The sequence below is a fragment of the Trachemys scripta genome, chromosome 2 (assembly GCF_013100865.1).
Source record: "Trachemys scripta elegans isolate TJP31775 chromosome 2, CAS_Tse_1.0, whole genome shotgun sequence".
Taxonomy (NCBI): Eukaryota; Metazoa; Chordata; order Testudines; family Emydidae; genus Trachemys; species Trachemys scripta.
This window is the reverse complement of record NC_048299.1, coordinates 247,355,080-247,381,691: the sequence shown is the minus strand read 5'-3', so window position 1 is coordinate 247,381,691 and position 26,612 is coordinate 247,355,080. Positions and strand designations below refer to the sequence as shown.

Here is a 26,612-nt window from a genome sequence, read left to right as displayed (position 1 = left end):
TCTATACTTGTGTGTGTATAATAGAATTGTGACAGTTTGAACAAGGTGAGTTTTTAAAATATCCTAAACATGTGTCATTGTGGTTGAACTACTGGATCAGGCCTGTGGATCTGGGTTCAATTCTCAGATCTACCACTTCTTTTGTAACCTTAGGCAGGTTAGTTAATCTCTCTGTGCCTCAGTTGTAAAACTAGGATAATACTTCCTTTCCTCAGGGGGTTTTGTGAGGACAAATTGTTTGTGATGTGCAAAGATACTAGTGTTGGAGACCATAAGTGCCCAGATAAACTCTATGGAATATACAGGGCTACCTAAGTTTTTTAGTCCACATATTTGCTTATGCAATAGTCTTGAGGGCCTGAGAAATCCATAAAAAGCCTGAGTTTGCCAGGTACGTGAACATGATTAAAGCCTTCTTCAGTGAGAGTTAATAACAGCCTATTAATGCTTAGTGAAGTCAGTCAGTTAATAGGCTGTCATTAGCTCACTGAATGAGGCTGCTGATGGACTTTAAAGACCTAGTTTCTGCCATGACATCTGCTTCCAAATGGATAGAGCGACATTATTTTTGTGGGGACCTCCAATCAAAAGCAGGGCTCCAAGCTGCCATAAGGAAGTGATGCATGGCTGCCCACCTGTTCTGTATTTTGAGAGATGCCTTTTATTTGATGCCTAATGGTCCATGACCCATTTCCAATAAGGAACTACCACAAAACATTGAATCAGATAAAATGTGTTTTCAAGCAATAATTATGCCAACAATCAAACCCTTTGACATAAATTAATTATTTTGTACTGTGTAAACTTTTGTTCCATGAATAAAAATATTGTGGCCTGGTGTCCTTTAACAATTACTTTTGCCTGACATTTTTCACGGAGCAGTCCTTTATTTTCTTAACACACAGGTACCACCCCACTCCTTGTGAGTGACAATCAGACTTCATGCTTCCTTTCCCCCATGCTTCTGTTGTGAAGTAGAGGTGAATAGGATGCTCTAGTAATATGTTGCTTCTTCCATTTTCAGTGCCTTTGCTGAAGTGGGTTGGAGGTTGGAAAGATACGATGGTAAGTTGTTTCCTTCTCCTTGGTCCCTTTACGGGGCTGCCATGGGCAGATGCAGTGCTCAGTTGTTTCCTTCTCCTTGGCCCTATGGCTGGCTGGGTGTTGGAGTGGGTAAACACCTAGAAGATAATAAGGTAATAAATAACAGTCAGCATGGATTTGTCAAGAACAAATTGTGTCAAACCAACCCGATAGCTTTCTTTGACAGATAACAAGCCTTGTGGATAGGGAGAAAGCAGTAGATGTGGTATATCTTGACTTTAGTAAGGCTTTTGATACTGTCTCACATGACCTTCTCATAAACAAATTAGGGAAATACAACCTAGATGGAGCTACTATAAGGTGGGTGCATAACTGGTTGGAAAATCGTTCCTAGAGAGTAGTTATCAATGGTTCACATTCGTGCTGGAAGGGCATAATGAGTGGGGTCCCGCAGGGATTGGTTCTGGGTCCAGTTCTGTTCAATATCTTCATCAGTGATTTAGATAATGGCATAGAGAGTACATTTATAAAGTTTGTGGATGATACTAAGCTGGGAGGGGTTGCAAGTGCTTTGGAGGATAGGATTAAAATTCAAAATGATCTGGACAAACTGGAGAAATGGTATGAAGTAAATAGGATGAAATTCAATAAGGACAAATACAAAGTATTCCACTTAAGAAGAAACAATCAGTTGCACACATACAAAATGGGAAATGATTACCTAGGAAGGAGTACTGCGGAAAGGGATCTGGGTGTCATAGTGGATCACAAGCTAAATATGAGTCAATAGTTTTCAAGTACATAAAAGATGGTTACAAGGAGGGAGAAAAATTGTTCTTAACCTCTGAGGATAGGACAAGACGCAATGGGCTTAAACTGCAGCTAGGGCAGTTTAGGTTGGACATTAGGAAAAACTTCCTAACTGTCAGGGTGGTTAAGCACTGGAATAAATTGCCTAGGGAGGTTGTGGAATCTCCATCATTGGGGATTTTTAAGAGCAGGTTGGACAAACACCTGTCAGGGGTGGTCTAGAGAATACTTAGTCCTGCCTTGAGTGCAAGGGACTGGACTCGATGACTTCTCAAGGTCCCTTCCAGTTCTATGATATCCTAGTGAGTTGTTTCCTCCTTTCCCCCCTTACAGGGTGGGTGTGTCAGTAGCCAGCCTGTCCTCCCCCACCCCCCGGGATACCCTGCTGGTCCAGAGGGTGAGCCCGGGAGTTGCTGAGGTGCTCTGAGGCCCCAAGTAGATACTGGCTACGGCCCTACTTTCCTCTACCCCACCCCCATCACACTGCAATCCTCAGCCTCCTCCATGCATTTGAGGTCCGAGCTGCAACAGGGCTGGGTCCTCCCCCTGCTGCCTGAGGCCCCGGTTCATGTTACTGCAGCCCCTCGGGGAACGGAGCAAATCCCTGTTGGCCGCTGCTGGGGGGAGGCTGCCCGGCAAGGATTTCCTTAAACACCCCCCAGTTACATGCAGTGTTGCCAATTTAGTCATTGGTTGGAAATTTGAATTGAAATTGAAACATTAATACACACTTTACAAGCACATGCAGTATACGAGAAAATACTTGTACCTGAGAAAGCATAATGGGTTTGAAAAGTATGAACAAAGACTAGCTTCGTCATACAGCTGTTATTTATGACAATGTCGGCACATTTGTTTTGGCTATATTGGCCTACCTAATAACTTCAAATTATTATTTATAAGCAAGGTCTGAATGAGCTCTCCCTTGACAACTAGTGATGAGCCAGTGGTGGGTGGAAAGGCTTCAGGACCAGACTGTGTTTACATGAACACACCTACTCTGCCTAGGTATCCAGGAGACAGAGCTATGCTGCCCAAGTGATCAATTTTGGCTGGGGTTGGGTTACAAATCACTTAAGTATTAAATGTGTGAGTCATGAAATGTTGTTATCCTTATTGCATGAGTAAAGGGCAGCAAAGTACATTTGTCAAGTAGTTTAACCATCAAATTTATGTTTTGTGCTAAGAAAAATTATTTGGAAAACAATTTGAACAGAGATGTTTTCAGGTCTTTCTTTTAACTTAGCCTGACTGAATGAGGGGGTCTCCCTCAGTGCTTAATTTGTGCTTGGGCTTGCCAGGGCAGAGCCTCAGCACCCCTAGGCTTGACAGTTCATAGTTCTGGGACCTCTGGGCTTGTCACATCAGTTATGAAAGTAACAAACTTGCTTGAGCCCCTAGCACCTCTTTCATTTCAAATTAAGCACTGGTCATCCTCAACTGAACTGCACTGCACTTGCTAAGCAGGAGAGTTGGATGCCATATCCTAGTGAAGAGAGAGAGGGTAGGGCACAGGTGTTTTGCTTGGTGGTGTGGGCTCTGCCAAAGAGTCACAGGCACTATTTGACCTGCCCCTCTCTTCTGTTTAGAGAGAGAGATGATTAGGCTCCATAGAGTCTTTTGGTTTGTTAAGTGACCCCCAGAGCTGAAATTACTGATAATCAGGTCTAAGTGCTTAGACCTGCTGTGGGACAGTGTTTCTGTGGAAGAGACAGCCCAGCCTGAACTAGCAGCGAGGTTCCCCCAATGAGAGCTGAAATCACTGAGAGCTGGATGGAACCACGAGAAACCGACTCACAGAAGTCACAGTGGCAGGTGGCAGCAGGTGACAGTGCAGGGACATTGGGGAAAGAGCGGTAGAGTGAACGGTGGCACGACAAACAACAGCGGTCAGAGCATTGGACTATGTTTTAGTGACTTCGCTCCAGAATGCTAGATTTGTGACTGGTAAACTTATATAAATATACATTTCCTAGTAGGCCAAGATTTTTAAAATGCATTATTTGCCAAGGTCATTATCTCACATCATTGCTATCTCAAGAGGTCATTATCTTGGGGAGTTTCTGTACTAAACTTTTTTATTATTATTATTTTTTATGTAAGAACGGCCATATTGGGTCAGACCAATGGTCCATCTATCCCAGTATCCTGTCTTCCGACAGTGACTATTCCAGGTGCTTCAGAGGGAATGAACAGAATAGGGAATCATCGAGTGATACATCCCCTAAAAGACTGAAGTCTTGGAAACAAATAGAAGATACACTGGGACTGAAGTTCAAACCTTGGAAAACCTGCTGGCTTTCTCATGAGCAATTCTTGGCTGTTGTCTTAAAATTACTGCAATCATTATTACTGGCTTTGGAAAGTATCCACCAAGATAGGACAGATCTAAGTAATGAGAATGGTGGACTACTTTTTTTACTAAGTTCAGAGAAGACTATCACCATTCTCTCTCTTGTAAGTCTATTGTTGAAACCACTTGGGTCATTAAACAATGTCATCCAGGCATCTGCTACAACAGTAGTAGATCTTTGTCAAGCAGTAGAAACTACCCTTGGATCAATCAGAGAAATCCATTGAAAATGTACTAGAAGAAGCAAAGATTTCAGTCCAGAAATAAACTAATGAAGGTCCTTAAGTGACGAGGACAAGAAGTGTTTGTTAAGCCAGCTGAAAAAGTACACAGACTTGATTCTTACAAATCTACAATAGCTATTTCTGGATTCTACTCAACCTCTACATAGCTTTTACAGATGCCTGTCTTATAAAACACCTACAGTTGAGTGGAGTGAGGCACTAACAGCCGTGGGGCTATGATGTGATCAGGACAGAATAGAACATTTTGAACACAGAATGGAATATCAGATGACAAACAAATGAAGATTTAACTTCAACTTCTTTATCATCACTAGTAGTTCAACCTAATTTTTGTGCTATTTTTCCTGGGACGAAAGAAATAGAAATTCATCTCTTGCTGCTCCCAGTCACAACAGCTACAGTTGAGCGTTCTTTTTCCTCATTGAATAGAATTTTGTGTTCTGAAAGAAGTTGCCTTCAGCCTGATCACAAACGTATCATGAAGGACTGGAAGTAACGGGCACACAGGAAGACACCAAAGAGTTGTGCAAAATTCCAACAAGAAACCAAGATGTCGTGCTTCATAGTAGGCTTGAGTAGCCAACTTTAATTTGTGTGATGATTTTAAAACATGAGTTAAATCTAATAAAATGGTCGTGAAACATTTTTCAGTTTTTATGATAGTGCCATACAGCCCACCTTTACCCTGATGGTCTCAACCCTCCTCGGCCCTGACCCTCCCCCTAAATATTCCATCCCCCCTTCCCATTACAATTCCTGGGGAAAACACTGCTGCCCGGGCTGTAGGGGCCAGGCCCGGCTGCAGCTCCGGGGCTGGGTTACCTCAAGTTTCCCACCTGTTGGCTGGGCGCTCTCGCGGCCTCGCCGGGCAAAGGGAAACCCAGCCGGCAGCTGAGGGGCAAAGGGCAGGGGCAGGGGCAGGGGCCGGCTCTCCACCGTGCTCTCGCTCTCTGCCGGCGCATGCGCCCCAGGCTCGCCCAGAGCGCTGTGCCTTGGGTAGTGGAGGCGGGAGATGCGGGTTATTGGCTTGGCCCGCGGCAGACACCGCCCTCTCCCCCATGCTTGTGACGCGTGGCGCCGCCTCCCGCTCCTCCTATAAGTGCCGGGCTGCGGCGCCCCCTCCTCTTCTTCTTTCCTGCCTACTCGGCGTTGTTGCGCGTGTCCCTACCTGGCTGGCCGCCACCACCCCGCTCTGCCCGGCTCGCTCCCTTCGCGCTCCCGGCCTGCCCGTCTCTCCGCGCCCGTGCCCCGCCGTCCCAGCGCTGCCCTGCGCTCCCCCCGCCGGCCGACCCCGCAGTCTATGGCCCTGGAGGGCGCCGCTGCCGCCGCCTGTATTTCTGCTGTAGGTTCCCACATCCCTCTTTAAAAATTCCGCCTAAAAAGCGAAGACGATTTACCAAATCCTTCGGGCCGTTGTCGCACGTGAGTACCCGGGCTGGGGGCAGGGCGGAGGGAGAGCCCCCCACCCCCGGGGATACGGCGCGGGGGGTGTGCAGGCCGACCCCCTGCCCTCCGGCACTGCGTATTGCCGCGCAGGGGCCGGTGGGGGAGACACCCCCAAATGCTGGTACATCCCTTTTTAGGATGGCCACGGGGTGGGGGTGGAAAGCGAGAGCCCCAAACCCTCGGGGACCGGGGCGCGCAGAGACCCCCACGCCTCCAACACTGGCAGCTGCGAAGCAGACGCCCTCCCAAGCCTAGGACTTGTGGGGGGTGGGACGGGCCCAGCCGGGCTCCGTGGGCTTTTGGTCCCAGACCTCCCGGCTGGTGGAGGGGAAGTTCCTAGGGCTTCGCAGGCTCCAGCCCCCCAGAAACAGCGGAGGCGGCTTGTCCCATTCCCCGCATGAGGAGGGGGCGGGGGATCCAAGCACCGCGTCTATCCTCAGGAGGGATCCGCGGACCTCCGGCCACCCCTCGCCCCGAGCAGCGGCTGTGGGAGGCGTGAGCTGCAGGTTCTCGGCAGCAGTAGCGGGCTGGGGGAGCCGTGGGCAGCACCCCTTTCCAGCAGCGGTAGTCGGGAAGACGGGGATGAGTCAGATTTGTCCCCCTCCCCCGGTACGCATTGCTGCGGCTCTCTGCCGCTGACTGCGGGGCTGGCGTGTCCTCGCAGAGCGGGGCAGGAGTGAGGTGCTGTTGCACATTTAGCAAGGGAGTGTGTGTGTGTGTGTGTGTGTGTGTGGAGGGTGCTCAGCAGTTGCTCCTCGAACATGGCGGACACCCGGGTGTGTGTGGGAGAGAGCGGGGATCTAGGGGCTGCTTTACGGTGGCTGATGTATCTGTTCGGGGGGAGGGGGGGGGAGAGGAGACTAGCCACAGACCCAAATGTGACTATGTAAGGGGGCTCAGCAGCTGCTCTAACATGGCGGATTCCTGTGGAGGGGGTTGGGAGGCTGTGTGTGATGTGTCTCAGTCTGAAGTGGGTCAGTTAGCAGTAATAGCAGACTCCTCCTCCAGCTGCTTCTGCGTTGCTCGATGCCCTTTTTTTGGGGATGGGGGAGGAGAGGGGAGTCTCTTGACCTGGCTACTTAAGAACAGTGAAAAGATCCCTCCCCATCTTCCCCCAGGAACAGTCCTTGTAGCAGGAGCTGTTTCATCATCACTTCCCCTTGTCAGAGCTGCCCTGGCTCAGTAGTGTTGTTTCCCTCCCATGTGGGTTTTCACTGATTCTCTTTCTCGTTAGTAAACTGACACTCAGAATGCCATTTTGGGGGGCATAGGGAAATAGGTTTGTAACTAGATGTTTTGATCGGTAAAGAAGGCCTGACTAGACAGGAGAGGAGGGCAAGGGAGCAGAAGAGGGTGTTTGTAGCATGGCAAAGACTCTCCTCTTGCTTCTCAGAGGCCATGTTGTATGTCTGTGTAACTGTGACTATCCATCCGGGTTCTGTTGTGGTGTCACATCTCTTTTCCTATCCCCACCACTTGAGCCATGTTGTGGGTGCTGGCAGTTGGTAACCCCCAATGAGATCTTTATGCTCTGCCTTTGTTAATGGGGTTTGTGACAGGGGTGTGTGTGAAGCTCGTGTGGCAGTAGTGGGAGGAGTAGAGGTTGAGGATATTGCACAAGTGGCCTACTCTAGCCCTCTCCTGGGGGTCTTAATGTCTTGGGCACATTGACTTAATGCTGATATGCTCGTGGGTAAAGAATGCTCTTCTGTACCCCCTCTATCCTGCTTAGCAATCACGCTTAACCTCAGACACAATCTCTCCTTCCCTTGTTGCCTCAAGGACACACACACACACACATTCTCCCCTCCCCTCCACCAGTCTGTCAGGCTAACAGTAACCGGGTTGCTGCTGCCCACCAGTTTTTTTGTAAGTGTCTCGGTTAAGCCCATTTTCGCTGTTTTGGCTGCCTTGGGAGTCCTTTTGGTCTGATTGGTTATGTCCTTGGTCACAGTGGTGGCCTGTGGAAATTGTATGAAGGAGGACTGAGTCACTGCTCAGCGCCTGTTAGAATGTGTACAAAGGGGGTCTGGCTGTCAGTGTATTCTCAGTGGTGTCAGCTGGGTGTGTTTGTGTCATGGTCCCATCACCTGCTTCATTGGAAGGGGGTGCTAGCAGAGAGAAGAGCCAGATTGTGAAGTGGGCGGTGAGCATGCAAAGGGGAGATGGGTGAGGGAACTGTAGGGCTTTTTATACACACATGCAGAGGCAACATGGTGGGGACTGTATTATGCTTGCAAGTGTGCACACATGTGTATGAGGTGATTGGGTTTGGAAGACTCATGTTCTCACTGTTAGCACACTGCCATCCATACAAAATATAAGCTTGGTTGACTCAGTAGTCAGAACAAATGTGTAACTGCAATAAGGGTGGATCCAAATTGTGGGTATCCGAGGAAAGCAAGTCTAAACCTCTTTCAATCCTTTTTGATATGCATCTTCTGCTGTGCAACATCCTGCACAACCAAGAAATGACAGTACACAGGAGCAAAAGTACTGTTACAGCGATTTCCCACTTGCTGCAATTCAGACCCTGTCTACAGCAGTCTCTGGTGGCTCAGTATAGCTTGTTTGGGTAGCCCCAGTGGAATACAGCTGCATTGTGTCGGTAGCTGTGGGAAGTGGCTGTATAACAATTATGAAACGGATTAGTTCTGGCTTTCCTTTCTCTGGGCCCCTACCCAGAGCTCTGACTTGTTCTTTTACACTGCATGCTTATATGCGAGTGGGCTGAAGTGTTGCCCCAATTCTTCTCCCCTCCCCCGAGTTTGTGAAGGTTGCCAGCTCTAGAGATAATGCACTTGCTTGCTGTTCTTCCCTTGGTGAATGTGAGACACAACAGCATTTCAGCCGGTTTTTGTCGTGAATAATGGTGGTGGAAGGGGAGGAGGGGTTTGTTCCAGTCTGGACTGGTCCAGTCTGGTTCTTTCCTTCCTGTCACCATGCGAACAATGCTGCTGCCGTCGCGGCTGCTTGCGACATTGCATTCTCCCCTCCCCCCCCCCCCATGTGTCTCAGACTGCAGTGAGTGCAAGAGTGAATGCCCCCTCCCTGCTCTGCCTCATATACACAGAACAGCAATTCTCCCTAAAGCAGCTCCAGCAGGCGAGCTCTTCTGCCCGCCATCTCTCTCTATTTCCCAGCAGGGTGTCAGACAGGCAGCACTGAACTCCAAGTCTGTGGGGAGGAGGGGATTGTGGCTGCTTCTGAGGCTAGGACAGGATTTGGTAGTAACATAGTAATGTAAATGTTTCTCCTCCGGGGGAATCCTTCTGTATTGGAGAAACTGAGCTACAATAAGCTGTACCTCTGGCTGCCCCAGCCTACACTGTAAAATTAAAAGGGGACTGCATACCTTGGCTAGTTTTGAGTCTCAAATATTTTCCTTAGTGGGCTTGATGCTGATGTGAATATTCTGTGTAATAAATTGCACCATTCTTACCATAGAGGGGGATTAGGAGTGTCACGTTGGAGGGGCGGGGGGATTAGGGACATTACATTATTTATGTAAATAAATGAGCTAATTTACGTAAGCCATAAACTTCAGTTTAAAAGTAATTGTAGATTTAGCGTTGGTGAAAGGGGTCAGATGGATAGCTCTGGCAACAGAAGCCACCCTGATCTGCAGGGCAGCAAGGAAGGCAAACTTCCCACACGCTGTCCTACCAGCATGCCTCAACACTGATCTTGAAAGGATCTAGGGACAACAGGGATAGTTCTGTTTCCATGACCCATGCACTTCATGCTGCCTCTGCTAAGTGTGCCAACTAGTGCTGTGAGTCATATGATTCTGGATTGTAGGGGTTTGGGCCCTGGATATTTTAGTTCAGTGCCTTTTAGTTTTTCCTGTTCATAAGATGATACGGACAATGGATGATTTTATAAGTGTTATAAGGCAAAGTACAAGCTACTAGGCATTTAGTTGCAAAAAAAATTCCTCGACTGAAAACTTGTTGTTTTGGTAAAGAACAATTTTTTTTATTGCCACTTTGAGACTTTCAGTGAAAATAGGGAAGAATCAAGCATTTCAGTCTGGACATGAGGCAATTCCTTTAATTCATCTATGCTGCCCAGATGAATTAGGGACGTGGCAACTCTGCTTGAAATGTTAGCATGTAGTACTTGACATTTTAGCACTGTCCTATTTTGATCTGGAAAACTAAACATTTTCATTAAATTCTTTACTTCTTAAAATAAAATTATTTCAAAAGTCAGACTTCATTAAAGGATAGAACAGCATTATGGATATTTGATACAGTTAAATACTCATGCATGAGAAGTGAAATTGTACTTTCTATATATTAGTTGAGATCACTGACTAGGTGTGTGTGGGGGAAATCCTGAGTTTAGAACTTAAAATGCTAAAGTAAAATTCCAGTGCATTCCTCTAAAACACAACACAAAGTTATCGCTAGGGAATATTGTCAATTTTTATTCTCGCTCCAAGGAAACTGGCTCTCCTGCTCTTCTCCCCCCCCCCCCCCTCCTTGCGGCATGTGGCAAAATTCATTTTGACTGTATTGCAGGTCATATTTGCTTGTATTGTGGCCTTTTATGTACTGCAGTAAAGGTCATCTTTTCTGCTTGCAACACCTGTTTTTAAAAGACTTGTTGTGCTGCAAGTGTTCTCAGTTTGAAAGCAGCATACAGATGTTCACATTCTTGAACAGCATCCAAAAATAGTGTAGATATTTAAACATTTTGCTTTTGTGAAATTAACACTTGATTTTAAAACAAATATTTCTTATGCCAATAGTTTGAGCGCTAATTTTATTGGCTTAGCTTTAATTTAAAGAATTGCAATGGAAAAAAGTTAACTGAACATGAAAAGTAACTTTCAGTCAGCTAGAAGTAAGGAATCCCAATTCATTTTTAACAAGTGTAGTTCAGTTTTAATATTCATAACTGTATTAGTAAATGTTCTATAGTTTGTATTGTAAAAGTAATGACATTTTATTAATGAGATTCCACTACAGCACTGCTGTTATGCCTTTGCTGGGATGGAAAGAAAGATGATACGTTTGGAGTGCAAATTATGTAATGTGAACTAGCATACTTCTCCTGTGTTTGCTCATTTATCCTGGCCAATACATATATAAGCAACTGCTATGGTTGAAAAGACCATTATGTGATAAAGGATAGCCATTTCTTGTAGCCCATATGTATTCAAATTTTTCAGTTTAATATAGATTTACTTTTATTAAATATCAGTAGTACTCTGTATTTTATACCATGGATTACCACACACTTTTAAGTCTCTGCATGCCCCAGGTTTCCAGATGACCTGTTTGCTTACATTGGTTATTTCAATTATTTTAAAATGTGACAGCCACTCTTAGTTTGTACCTGTGAAGAATTCAGTTTGTGTAAGCAGGGCTGGTTTAAACTTCACTGTTACCCATTACAGCACTTTTTGAAATGACTATTGTAATTGAACTCAGGTATATAAACCCCATATTTTAACACCTAAGGGGATGTCTACATAGGGACAGCTAAGAAAATTAAAGGTGTGAATTTGAAGTGTATTAGTAAAACTGCATTAAATTCCTGTGTGGCTGCTGTTACTCAGAATGGAAGAGGCCTTAGTTTGGTTTATTTCAATTCACTTTGGAAGTGAATTAAACTAAACAGGATTAAATTCACTTTCAAGGTGAATTGAAATAAACCAAACTAAGGCCACTTTAATTAAGAATGAATGTGTTTATGCAGTGGTTTAATGCAGTTTAACTATGCCACTTTCACACCTTTAATTTGAATTAATTTTCTTTGCTGTCCCTCTGTAGATAAGACTTTAGTTTGACTTTTGGATCTAAATTTAATAGCTTTGCCCTTTAAGGGCCAATTAAATTGCCAGTTTCTTGATGCACAGACTCTGGCCTCCCCATAGCTCAAGGCCCCCAACTTTGCCCCCAGAATACATCCCCAACCACTCTCTGTTATGGGGGTGGGTGGGGAGGAAGTGAGAGCACTGTAGGAGGGCCTAGAAGTTATGTACCCACTTGGGGGTAGGGACTGATTAGAGCTGGGTAGAAATTGGGAAAATATGTTTTTGATTCTATGGGGACTTGTGGTGCATTCAGCATCTCTACTTAGATTAATTAAATGTGGTCTTTGAGAGAGAGACTGCAGGCCCACAAACTATGGGAAGCTCTTCAAAGAGTATCTGTTCTAACAAACCTGTAGTTCATCATAGGTGGGCCATCAGAACAGTGGTGCTCTTTGCACCACTTCTGACTCTGCTAATCCCCTCAAAAATGACTATTCAATTCCATGTGTACCACCTTATGACCATTACAGTCCCATACCTCCTTATGTCACTCCATACTAAAGTTTAATTCTCCACCATCTCCCTCACCCATGGATTGTTATGTTTTGTCCTTGTATCCACTGCCCGTAGTCCCAATTTCAATCATCACACATTGCTTTGACCTCCTGTGCTTCTCAGAGCCCCTTTGGGAGGGGATTGAGGCTCTCCTGAAGAATATGGCAGACTACCACTACTGTAGTGAGACTAGGGTGACCAGATGTCCCGATTTTTATAGGGGTAGTCCTGATATTTGGGGCTTTTTCTTTTATAGGTGCCTATTAACCCCACCCACTGTCCTGATTTTTCATCCTTGCTATCTGGTCACCCTAAGTGAAACAGTAAGGGGAGGAGGCTCTAGGGGAGGCATAAATGTCAAGAGGCCATAAGGTGGATAACATCCATTGATAGTTAAACATGTCACTGACAATTTGACTTCCTTATGCTCATTTGTGTGTGCACTCAGCTTTGAAAAATAGGCTCTGTAAATTATTGTTGTAGATTACTATAACAGGAGACAGCAGTCCATATTAAAAGTGCAGTTAAGAACAGAAGTTCCATGTTTGACAGTTAAGCGGTGTTTACTCCTAAGTTATCAATTTTATTTATCTATGTATTTTTCCTACAGGGCAAACTCTCTGATCAGGTTTACAACTATCCAGAAGGCCTAGGAGAAGTGCTTTATAGAGAACAGTTCGACTTCAACGCCGAGCCACCTTGGGAACCTAGCTGATGATAGTAGGGTTCCATCTCCTAACTTGTCCATGTAAGTCTTTTTACAGTTATGTAAGCAAGGAAACAACTTAGAGAAATGTGTAGGACACATCTATTCTCTTTTATAGATCCAGATATCTTGATAAATATTTAATTTACTTTGTTACAAGAGTTTTTAATGCATGGAGAAATGTATGGAATCTTGGGCTATGAATCAGGAAAGCACTTAAATTTGCGCTGAAGTCTCTCCCTATTCAGGAAGAATGCTTAAGCATGTGTTTAAGTCCCACTGAAGTCAGATGCTTAAATGCTTTCCTGAATCACAGCTACATGCTACGGAAATTTTTAAAATAAAATGCCATGTTCATTTCCAATCTGTTTGACAATTGTAGTTCCATTGTGCTAAGTTGGAGATCATAGCTATTTAGAATGTTAAATCATAATGTTTGGCACAGCACTATGTTTTTAAGGTTTTATATTTAAATAGTTGAATCTGCTATTATAAACAGTCAGTATGGAATACTGCTCTAGAAGGGTGTGCCTCCCCAAAAGTCTGTCTGCATTATTTGCTAATTACCTTGCTACTTCCACAAATAGTTATAGTTCAGTTAGAATAGAATCTTGAATTCTGTGCTGGACAGACATTATGTACAAATTATAAACAGACTTAAAATTACAGTGGCAGGCTATGAAAGAAAGCAAAGACTTTGCTCTCCGATAATGAATGTCCATACCAGATCTTCCAATTCCATTACACTTTAATCTTAAGTCATCAGAAGTGCATTAGTGACGAAATGTTCAGGTTTTAGTTATAGTAACTTTCTTAAAGTTGAAAAACCTAATTTCTTGGAAATCTAGAACTTATGCCAGTCATTTTTGAATCAATGTGGTGGTGTTGTTTTTTCCCCCAATGGCGGCCTTTAACTTGCAAGATCTTGCTCTGTATTTTGCACTTGTGTATTCCCCTTTTGTATAATATTGTAAAACAATTGCTTAAGATGGCTTTCATAAGTCTTACTGTTTGTATAAGTGTAACCCTAAAAGTTAAGATGCTTTGATATTCTATACACAGTACCTTTATTTTTTTTCCCCTCAGTTTGGCTCAAAGCAATATGCTGTATTGGTTTATTTGCTAATTGCTGTATAACTCTTAAGGGTGAGATTTCCAAAAGCACCCAAGCGAGTTAGGAACACTCAAGTGCTTTTGAAATCACCCCTTAGAGTTAAATGAGATACCAAAGTGACTGGTATTTATAATACAAATGGAATCCTATATTAAAAAACACTTTGGTGGGAGAGGTTTGGGGAACAACTTGGCTGATCATGACTCATAGCTTCGTTTTGTTGGGGTTATTTTTCTTCAAGCTTATAAGAAAATTGTTTTGAATGAATCTAAATATGCTTACTTTTATGCTCCCCTTCTGAGAGATTGCTTCTCAAATTGAAAACTGCCTGGAACTCTCTTGCTTGCTGTTCTGCAGATAACACCTATGATTACTGTAATGAAAGAGGTTTCTTTTCAGGGTTTTTTTCCCCACTTTGAGTTTGACTGCACTTTGTACATGGTCAGTTCTCCTTGACAGATGGGCCTTTCACAGAAATAGGGGATAAAGGAAGTACATTTAAAATGATGGGAAAATGTAACTGCAGAATCAGAAGAATTGTCAGAGGGACTTGGGGGCGGGTGTAGTATAGAATTTTAAATTCATTTTGAAAACTGGATAGATACATATCCCTTTAAGTTGATCAGTTACAAAAGCTACTAGCCAAAATGTTTTAATGTTTAAGCCTCCTAGTTCTTTTTTTACTGGTGAATTAGCAGACATGGCATAGGGAATAGTGAAAATTGTTCCTCTTAAGCTCTATGATAAACCAAACTAGATGTGTCCCTGGATGTATTGTTTATAGTGATGTCTGTTTTGTGGTAGGAGCTGTTACTCTTCAAGTAGTATGATTATACGAGTTTAAGGAGATAAAAGCTTAATTTACTAGTGATGCAAGCAACAGCACACAAGTGTTAATCAGCCAATATACGCACATCTTGGGTATGCTGAAGCACAGCAGTCCCTCAAACACAGCCAAGATGTGCTTAAATTAGCTGATTAATGTGCACCTTGGGAGTTTGTTCCACTTATAAAATGGTTTATTGAGGAAAAAGTCAATTAAGCATTTAAGCATAATTATTAATCTCCGTCACACAGACACACATAAAAATCTGCTTATGTCTGAGGGTGTGTTTATGTTCCCATTAAACCTGCTTCGCTCCCGTTTTTCTTCCTTCTCTCCCAGCTGATGGTGGCAAAGGAGGACCTGCTTGAGTTGTTTTCCTTTGAAACTACTATGATCCCAGTCTCTTGTTTAGCTTTGCCTTGGTCTTTCAAGCCATGCTCCTGCTGAACAGCATATCTGGGCTAGCAAATGTGGTTTGATCTACTTTAGAAAATCTGCTTTGTTTGCTGCCAGATCCAGCTGAATGGAGAGATGAAGGGAATTAGTAGGCAGTGGGGAAGCCATTTAACTTTTAGCCAGACCCACCTCTGTCAGGTGAAAGAAACAGTGGTTCAAAGCTGTCTGAATTTTACAGCTCTTGCCTTCTCTGATCCCATCAACCACTTTTAATAAGATAATTTAAAATTAAAGATTATTCAATTTAAATCTTACATTTTCATATGAATAATTTTTAAAAGTGCTTGGCTATTACAGCGATCTTCTTGAAGAAACTTTGTAGTCCTGATGTGAATTGAAACATGTAATTTTCTTCCAATGAAGTCTCTTCTCCCACTCAGACTGCAGCTTTCATCCAAGCCATTTTTATAATCTTTTAAAAATGCAACCTTAGAATTGATTTTAAACCCTAGACTAAAGGCTTTCAATGGATACTACTTAAGTTAAATAACGCATGTAATAATGCATAATGACTGAGTGCACTTGGTTAAATTTATACGGTCTGTCTCATGTATTTATATGGTTCCCATTACTGTAGTATCTGAGCACCTCTCAATCTTTAGTAAATTTTAGTGGCCAGAGAATTATGGGAGAAACTTGGGCAAAACGTAAACAATTGATTTAACCTAAGCTTTGGGTATTTGAAAGTCTTGGGTTCTTCAGTTACTGTTCAGAAATCCCTATTCAGGTATTGACTTTAAATCCTGATTGTAGTTTTGTCCGGTGAGCAGAGCTGAAACCACTTAAGTTTATTCCTTTAAGTTCTTGCAGTCAGATTTTTTTCTTATAATGATGCATAATGGATGTAGTCACTTATGATTTGTTAGATAGTCGACTGTAAGTTTTACTATATGTATGGTCCATAAGAACTGATCTGTAGTAAGGTTATTTTCGGCTTCACTCCTCACATGCCCAGTTGCAGAGCTACAGCTCAACTGCAAAACCAGAAAACGAACTGAGCTAAACATAAACACATCAGCTCAGCGTTCCCACTGATTAGACTACTGAAGAAAGGGTAATCAGGGAGTAACTTTGCCAGCAGATGTTGTAAGAAGGGGGCGGGGGGGGAAGGAGGGGAGAGGAGGAATCAGACTTTTATAACTTTCCAGAAACCCTGTGGGACCAGTGGTTTCTATTAACCTCTGATTTTTTTGATATTGGTGACATCCCAGAATGATCTATTCCTATAGACTTTAAGGCCAGAAGTGACCATCATGCTTGTCTAACCTGACCTCCTGCTCATCGCAGGCCACAGAACCTCACCGACCCACTCCAGTAACTCAGCCAGAGGTTATGGGGCTTTATAGAAATTGTCACACCTTGATTTAAAGATTTCAAGTTACAGAGAATCAACCATTTAATCTAGTTCAAACGAAGAAGTGACCTGTGCCCCATGCTGCAGAGGAAGTTGAACCCCCCCCCAAATCACACATACTCACCCCCCAGGTCTCTGCTAGTCTGACTAGGGATGGGGATGGGGAGGGGGAATTCCTTCCTGTCCCTGAATATGATGATCATAAGACCCTGAGCATATGTGAGACCCACAAGCCAGATACCCGGGAAAGAATATTCTCTCGTAATTCAGAGCCTTTGCCATCTAATGTCCCATCTCCGGCCAATGGCGATATTTGCTACTAGCAGGCTTGGATGGGCCAAGTGCCATTGAGGGCTACTTCATCTTGCCATTCCCTTCATAAACTTAGCAAGCTTAGTATTGAAATAAGTTAGGTTTTTTTGCTCCTGCTGCTCCCCTTGGAAAGCTGTTTTAGAGCTGCACTCCTCTGCTCATTAGAAACCTTTGTCTAATTTCAGTCCTAAACTTGTTGATGGCCAGTTTATATCTGTTTGTTCTTGTGCCAACATTGGCCCTTAACTTAAATAACTCTTCTCCCTTGCTGATGTTTATCCCTCTGATGTATTTATAGAAAGCAATCATATCTCCTCTCAGCCTTCATTTTGTTAAGGAGCATAACTTGTTTAGCCTAAGTCTCCTCTTGTGAAGTAGGTTCTTCATTCCCGTGGTCATCCTAGTAGCCCTTTTCTGCACCTGTTCCAATTTGAATTAATCTTTCTTAAACATGGGAGACCAGAATTGCACACAATATTCTGGATTAGGTCTCATCAGTGCCTTGTATAATAACTTTCCTGTCTCCTCTGGAAATACCGATCCTGAGGAATCCTAGGAGCATATTAGTTTTTTTCACAACTGCATCACATTGGTGGCTCGTACTCATCCTGTGATTGACCAATACACCCAGGTCTTTCTCCTTCTCTTCCTCCTCCTCCTCCTGTCTCTTCGGACTAATATGTCCCCAGCTTATAGAAAAATTCTTGTTAGCCATAAGTGCATGACCTTTCACTTTGCACTATTAAATATCACCCCATTTCTATTACTCCAGTTTTCAAGATTATCCAAAACATCCTGTATGATATTCCAGTTTTCCTCTATATTGGCAATACCTCCCAACTGTCTCATCCGCAAATTTTATTAGCACACGCCCAATTTTTGTTGCAAGGACATGAATTAAAATGTTTATAGGATTTGGTCCCAAGATAGTTCCTTGAGGAATTCCACTAGTAACCTCCCTCCAGCTTGACATTTCACCTTTCTGCATGATCTATTTTAGTCTCCCCTTTAACCATTCCTTAGCCACCTTTTGATTCTCGTATTAATCTCCATCTTCTTCAATATAACTAATTTTCCAGGTCGAACTGGATCGAATCCTTTACTGAAATCTAGGTAGATAAGATCTACTGCATTTCCTTTGTCTAGGAAATCTTATTTTAAAGAGAGCAAGTTTGTCTGGCATGATTTACCTTTTTAAACACATATTTCATCCCAATTACTGTTTGTTTCTGTCTTTAATTACTCTTTCAAAATTTGTTCTAAGACCTTACAGGCTTATTACTTTGACCCCCAACTATATGCAGTTTCCAAGATCACTTTTTTCCCTTTCTTAAATGCAGGCATTCTATTTGCAGTTCCTCCAGTCATAGGTACAAGTTTATGGATTCATTAAAGATCTTTGCTATTAGGCTTGCAATTTCATGTGCTGCCACTTCTAATAACATTGGATGGAGATTATCTGGCCTGCCCAGTTTGGTCCCATTAAACTGTTTGGCTTCCATCTATGGTAATTTCTACTTCTATATCCTCATTCCCATTAGCCACCCTGCCACTGTCCCCAAGTGCCACATTATTCTTATTAAAAACTGAAGCAAAATATTTAAGTGGTAGACCATATCTACATTACCTTTAATCTCCACCCCATCTCTGTGTTTAGTGGTCCTACTTTTTTCATTGTTTTCTTTATATGGCTAAAATAACATTTTACTATTGGTTTTAATTCCTTTTGCAAAGTCCAACTTTGCTTGGCTTTTGGCAGTTCTCACTTTTTCTCTACGCTTTCTGACCTCCAAGAAATAGCTTTCCTTGCTGATCCATCCCTCCTTCCATTCCTTGTAGGTTTCTTGCTTTCTCTCAATAATCTGGTGCTTGTTCATCCAGTTTGGTCCACAACCCTGCCTTATGAATTTTTCCCCTTGCTTGGGATGCAGGCTCCAGATACTATCTTCAACTTTGACTAAGTAATTCGAAGCCTCTTCCACATTCAGATCCTTGATTTCTTCAGTCCAGTCCACTTCCCTAACTAATTGCCTTCATTTTTTTTTTTTTTAAGTTTTGAAATCAGGGGCCCTAGTTGCAGACCTGTTGTTTATCCTTCCTTTTAGTTTAAACTGAATTGACTCAGGAATCACTCAAACCAAGGTTGAGTATCAGAAGGGTAGCCGTATTAGTCGGAATCCGTAAAAAGCAACAGAGGGTCCTGTGGCATCTTTGAGACTAACAGAAGTATTGGGAGCATAAGGTTTCGTGGGTAAGAACCTCACTTCTTCAGATGCAAGTAATGGAAAGCTCGAGAGGCAGGTATAAATCAGTATGGAGATAATGAGGTTAGTTCAATCAGGGAGGGTGCGGTGCTCTGCTAGCAGTTGAGGTGTGAACACCAAGGGAGGAGAAACTGCTTCTGTAGTTGGATAGCCATTCACAGTCTTTGTTTAATTCTGATCTGATGGTGTCAAATTTGCCAATGAAGGTTGTCCTCTGCAACCAGCTCTTCTATGAGGTCATTGCTGCTTACTAAATCTAAAATAGCGTCACCTTTTCTTAGTTCAGTGACTATTTAGTGGAAAAAATCTGGCAGCTATCGCATCCAGGAATATCAGCTAAAAATATTAGAGGTCTATCCATATCCAAATCAGATCATGGGGTCTGTAGCAAACCTCAAGTGTTATCCCAGTGGAACCTCTTATATTTCTTCCCCAAAGTGACTTTGACCTGAACAGATTGTTTTCTGTTCCATCACTTCTAATTTCTTTATAATCTACCTCGTCATTAATATATACCATGCTACTCCACCACCTTTACTTTTCTTTCCTGAACAGTGCCTATGCTTCATACCTGTAATCGAGTCTTGACTATTATTCCACCATGTTTCTATTATCCCTATAATAGCCATATAATAACTTCATCAGTAGTTCTAGCTCCTCCATTTTGTTACCCAGGCTCCTTGCATTGGTGTACAGACATCGTGATTGTTTCTGTTTGGTTTAACCCATATTTCTAACCTGATTTAGTAGTCATTTTACTTCCAGCATCTCCTACCTCACTGTTAGTGCCAGTACCTTTTTATTTTGTTGTCCATTCTCCTACCTTCTGCTCCTTTCTCAATTGTTGTATTTTTAACTCAGTAATTTAATTACATCACAGTCTCCAATTGTCTCCTCTGAGTTCCTAGTTTAAAGCTCTTTTAATCAGTTGTCAACCTCCATCCGAGAAGTCTATTTCCTGCCCTACTCCGGTGGAGTGTGTCCCATGCGAACAGTCTGTCCATGAATGCCTCTGGTCTAACATCCACAATCCCTTCTTATAGCACCACTTCCTGAGCCACAGTTGATCTTCATAATCTTCTCTCCCTTTCTGTCCTCCTCTAGCAACATGTAGAATCCCAATGAAGATCACCTGAGACTGTTTCTTTAAGCAGCTTCCCCAGCCTGGCATAGTCTCTCTTGATGTGTCCAAACAAGAATCTTGCTCTCACATTCCTTCCCGTGGGAAGGACAATCAGTGGATTCTTTCCTGCTCCCACTAGGTAGGACCCTCTTCAGCCTCAGTCCACATCCCTGAGGATGGAGTGGAGGTTCAGGATAATCTAGGCATGGCCCAATATCTAAACACATACTTTGCCTCAGTCTTTAATGAGGAGCTTAGGGATAATGGTAGGATGACAAATGGGAATGAGGATATGGAGGTAGATATTACCACATCCGTGGTAGAAGCCAAACTCTAATAGCTTAATGGGACTAAATCGGGAGCCCCAGATAATCTTCATCCGAGAACGTTAAAGGAACTGGCACATGAAATTGCAAGCCCGTTAGCAAGAATTTTTAATGAATCTGTAAACTCGGCGGTTGTACTGTATGACTGGAGAATTGTTAAAATAGTTCCTATTTTTAAGAAAGGGGAAAGAAAAGTGGTCCGGGTAACTACAGGCCTGTTAGTTTGACATCTGTAGTATGCAAGGTCTTGGAAAAAATTTTGAAGGAGAAAGTAGTTAAGGACATTGAGGTCAATGGTAATTGGGACAAAATACAACATGGTTTTACAAAAGGTAGATCATGCCAAACCAACCTGATCTCCTTCTTTGAGAAGGTAACAGATTTCTTTCTTTCTTTCTTTTTTTTTTTTTTTTTTTTTTTTTTTTTTTAGACAAAGGAAATGCAGTGGATCTAATTTACCTTGATTTCAGTAAGGCATTTGATATGGTTCCACGTGGGGAATTATTAAATTGGAAAAGATGGGGATCAATATGAAAATTGAAAGGTGGATAAGGAACTGGATAAAGGGGAGACTACAACGGGTCATACTGAAAGGTGAACTGTCAGGCTGGAGGGAGGTTACTAGTGGAGTTCTTTGGGGATCAGTTTGGGGACCAATCTTATTTAATCTTTTTATTACTGACCTTGGCACAAAAAGTGGGAGTGTGCTAATAAAGTTTGTGGATGACACAAAGCTGGGAGGTATTGCCAATACAGAGAAGGACTGGGATATCATACAGGAAGATCTGGATAACCTTGTAAACTGGACTAATAGGATGAAACTTAATAGTGAAAAGTGCAAGGTCACGCATTTAGGGATTAATAACAAGAATTTTTTGTTATAAGCTAGGGACTCATCAGTTCGAAGTAACAGACGAGGAGAAGGACCTTGGAGTACTGGTCGATCACAGGATGACTATGAGCCACCAGTGTGATATGGCCCTGAAAAAAGCTAATACGGTCTTGGGATGCATCAGGCGAGGTATTTCCAGTAGAGATAAGAAGGTGTTTGTACCATTATACAAGGCACTGGTGAAGCCTCATCTGGAATATTGTGTGCAGTTCTGGTCTCCCATATTTAAGAAGGATGAATTCAAACTGGAACAGGTACAGAGAAGAGCTACTAGAATGATCCGAGGAATGGAAAACCTGTCTTATGAAAGGAGACCCAAAGAGCTCAGCTTGTTTAGCCTAACCAAAAGTAGGCTGAGGGGAGATAAGATTGCTCTCTATAAATATATCAGGGATAAATACCAGGGAGGGAGAGGAATTATTTAAGCTCAATACCAATGTGAACATAAGAACAAATGAATGTAAACTGGCCATTAGGAAATTTAGACTTGAAATTAGACAAAGGTGTCTGACCATCAGAGGAGTGAAGTTCTGGAACAGCCTTCCAAGGGGAACAGTGGGGGCAAAAGACATATCTGGCTTCAAGTCTATGCTCGATAAGTTTATGGAGGGGATGGTATGATGGGATAGCCTAATTTTAGCAATTAATTGATCTTTGACTACTAGCAGTAAATATGCCCAATGGCCTGTGATGGGATGTGATCTTCTCTTCCATCAGATCATTCAGGTGCTACTTCATACATACAAACAAAGCATCTTTCAGGTATTCTCTCTGCAGCTTCCACATCCACTCATTTTTGAGTCACTACCTCTGCTGCTTCTGTAGCTGTCATAGCTTTCCCTCCTAAGCTCCTATTAAGAGGGAGAAGGAAAAAATAACTCACATGCCCTTCCTCAAACTCATGTTTTCAGGTCTGTTTGCTGCCTCCTGTGATAGACTCCTGTAGCAAGATGAACTGGCAAACTTGAGGGAAGTGGAAAGGATTTTTTTAAAGTTATTTAAAACTGAAATACCTTGGGTAAAAATTTCGGCACTTCTCTGTAAGAGGAAATCTTCCCTAGCACCACCAGTCTTCATGTGGGAAAGGGTTTAGTTCTGAGTTTCTTCTCTTCTCCCTTTCCCTACTTCCTTCATCCTCAAAAATTACTCCACTGCTGTTGTACCATAGAAACCCAGGAGTGAGAACTCATCCAAGCATGGCTAGTTTAGCACTGTTTATGGATTGCTTTTGTGAGAATAGTAGCGTGAAACTGATATAAGCCAGATATTCTGGGGCTGCTGGGGAATTGGGTGTGTCCTGGCACATCAGCACACTCACTATCTCCTCTGTGGCATTGTATATCACAAGGCAACTAGGAAAATGCAAGAATTCCACTTAGTCTAAGTTTGATCTACATGGGGATGTTAAATCAGAATAACTACTTTGCCTTAAAGTGCATTGCATCCACACAACTGATTTCTAAACCAAATTTGGTGATTAAGTTGCAGTAAGTAATTCTCCTTAAAACAAGTGTAACTTCACCATGAGTTAGTTTGCTTGAAGTTTCTTGTGGACTCAGTCCTAACTATTCCACTTCTATCTATTCTGACTATTCCAACTACTATCCCAGAGTGGATTGCTTCACTTATAGATTGAGCTGTCTTTTATTTGTACTTGTGTGCTTTCCATTGCTTTGTCATCTTGACTGGATGTCACTTCTTTGTTTAAATGCTAGTAGACAGCTAGGAGTGTGTACCCCTTTTTTGATACAAGGTAGTAGTGAGTTTACATACCTATTATAGTAGACATACTGCCACCATACTTCCATGTGGACCCCTTCAGCGATCTTGGATTTGACTGCTATAGGAGAGCTTCATGTTCAGTTCCTGCTGGAGAAGAGTCACCAGAATGCAGACATGTACAAGATAATGTCAGAGCAAGTGAAGGCAAGGGACTGCTCCTTGAACTGGTACCAGTAACTGATCAAAGCAAAGATCAAAGTACTTGAAGACAAGGAATAAGACCATGGATCATGCTGCCAGAGCCTGGCTATACTATGAAGAACTGGACTGCATGTTTTTCAAGTGAGATTACCACCAAATCAGAGAATATGGTAGGCAGTTCCACAAATAGCCCCCCGGCAACAGAGCAAACAGCCACTAAAACATGGCAAAATAAGCAGATTGCTTGGGACTTCATATCTAGCTAATGTCTTCTTTCTCTCTCTTTCCTCTCCCTTCCCCCACCACCTCTTCTTTTGTACCAGTAGAGTGGAAGGGTGGTATTGTCCTGGCAATTAGCAGTGCTACATCCATTCAGAGTTTCCCTATTGCCTTTTTGAATAAGATCCTTCTATGTCTCTTTTGATTTGCCTCTGAGTAACCTCCTCCAACAGAGGACGGCCTGCATGTGTAATTTCTAATCTGTCCCCTACTCACCAGAAAGCGCACAGCCTCTCATACCCATCTTACAGTCCAGCAGCCATCCCAATACCAGCTTTTGCACTGGATGCCCTTTCTATGAGGCAAGAACTTGGAAAACTCAAAGGGCACTTCCAAGGGGGAAGAGAAGGGAATGCCATTTCCAAAGTGTGGGGAAAGAAACATTTTTAGGGGTGGAGATTAGGTGTGGAATAATAAGTACTTGTGTGTGTTTCTCTGTCTGATCGAGATCGTCCCATCATCCTACCAGCGTGCCTTGAAGGCAGTGGAAAATGCTCCGAAAGCGACCCCTCCACCAATGATCAAAATGGAGCATATAGCCCTAGAAAGGGACATGGTGTAGAGACAAACAGCTGCTCGAGTCCCTTTTCTTACAGAGGTCAAATACTGCACCTTACCCTTCCAATGGTCCTGCAAAATAGAGAACCCCTTACTGGACCTACCCTTTCACTTGCAGGACATTTGCACACTGTTCTTCCCTAGCGAGTGAATCCCCTACAGGAGTGTTTGAGCACACCTTAGGTTGGCCTTTCCCCGAGGCCATTCATCTTAAGTTCGTATTACAGTTTTGATTAATTGTTTTTGGTTTCATTAAAGAAGCAATGTAGGAGTGATGGCTTTAATTTAGTACATTCATTTTGGTACAGCTTGGCTGAAAAATTTCAGTGAGGCACAGCACAATCCATAAATGGCATAATATTCCTCCCCATCACTTCTTAATAAAATGAAACACACCTTGGTTTGTTTCTTGGTTACAGTATACTCCTTACCCCTAACAACTTCTGGCCTCAAAGTAAGAGCACAGTGCGTGCCTCACCTTGTTTCCTTGACCACTTGGGGCATGTTCAGCAGCACCCTTTCTGCCTGGTTTGAAAGTCTCGCCACATCCTGCTCCCACCCATCCTCCAGGCTCTCCTTTGTTCTTACAGATGTACAAAATATAGCAGGTGCTTATGATGAGGCACTTAATGATAAACATCCAGCCTTTTCATAAGGCACCACCCACCTATCCTTCCTTCCAGACACACTCCACTGGCATTCTATACCTACTCCTGCTAAAATCAAACTACTCCTTTTTCATGTCCAAGTGTACAATAAAAGACTTTGAGCCACAGAAGCAGAGGATAATCTCTGTCTCCCAGAATGACAGGAGGAACCATAACTCCGTGAATGTCTGTAGTAGTTGTGGAACAAACATTGCATTGCCTATTCCTGCAAGGAGGCCTGAATTTCTAAATATCCTGGCACTTATGGACCTATAGCCCCCTGCACATGAATACAGATGGTTCTTCCATGGTTATCAACCAGGTCCTGCAGCAGCATGGAGAAATGCCCCTTCCTGTTGATAATCTTTGTTTTGGTGTGGGAGGGGCAAAAAAATAAGCAGGTGGATCCCATTGATAGCCCCTATGCAATGCAGGAGCCCATCTATGCAAAGTCATCAAACTCCTGTGCCTTGCCAAGATTCATTACATGGCACAGCAGCACCCTCCTAGCATTGGAAACTTCATCAGAACAGCCCCAACAGTTGAACTGCCAACATCAAACTGGTTAACTACTGACCTGTTTGCAATCAGGGAGGGTTAGCTTCCAGAAGGTGATGGCCACATGCTTCTCCACAGTGAGGGGAGCTCTTAATATTGGTGTTCTGCTGCTCCAGCAGCTCTGGGGCAAGCTCTGTACAGATCTTTAGGAAAGTGGCCTTTCTCACTGTGAAGTTCTGCAGCCACTGCTGGTCATCTCAATTCTCCATCAATATCTCATCCCACCAGTAGTCACTGGGAGTTAGCTGAAATGAGAAGCAGCACTCCACCAAGTAAAGCTGCTCTATATAAATGCTGTGCAGAACTAAACTGCTTAATTTTAATCCTCCTTCTCTCTTAGCTGTATTGCTGCATCATCAAAAGCCCTATGAAACTGCAGACCCGAATCCATCTGTCGGCACAGCTCCAAGTGCATGTGTATCATCCTGTTTGTATTGACTGTCATGGCACAGGGATTCATCTGAGCTGCCTGACAAATTGGAAAATGACACTGGCAAAATTAATGGATGCTGGGATGGCGCCCTGGTCTAATGGCACTTACTGACTCAACAGAATAGCTCCTCGGATATTCGGTCATATGTGCTGCCTTTAGTGACAATATTTTAACGGTTTTTTACTTGTTAGCCTTGCAGAACTAATGCAGCTAGTGATGTAAGATCAATTCTCTTCCTCTTAGTGCATCAGAAGACTTGTTTGCTAAATTTGCAATCTTTTACCCTTGTAATTCCCCTGAAGACAATGGAGCTGAAAGTTGTTACTGAGAACCTAGCTTAGCCTGCAAAGCCCCTGATACTGATTACAGTGCATCAGAAAACTTACACCAGAATGCTTTTCTGACCAAGAAAAGTCCTGTTTGCCAAACTGAAACTTTCTGTGGAAGTTTCAGCTTTGCTGAAAACTTTTGGTTTTTCTGTTAGGTAAAATCAAAATGACAGTTCCCTGGCTTTTAGGCCTCAAAGGCTTTTGCCAATTTAAATTTCTCTGAGTGAAATTGATAAAAGCTTTCCAGGCCAGGTGCCAAGGCTGAGCACCCTGACTTGGTCTCTCAAACTTC

General features: G+C 43.1%; 1 protein-coding gene across 2 annotated transcripts in view; it reads left to right on the top strand.

The window, feature by feature from the left end:
• The first annotated feature begins 5,577 nt into the window (after nt 1-5,577).
• AZIN1 (antizyme inhibitor 1) overlaps nt 5,578-26,612 on the top strand; it is a 61,425-nt gene continuing 40,390 nt past the window's right edge. Inside the window, exons 1-2 of one of the 2 annotated variants that reach the window (XM_034763418.1) lie at nt 5,578-5,794; nt 12,831-12,968. The gene's annotated coding sequence lies outside the window, so the exon portion shown is untranslated. Of the gene's footprint in view, nt 5,875-12,830; nt 12,969-26,612 lie in introns of both variants that reach the window. The other variant, XM_034763417.1, reaches the window with a different exon arrangement.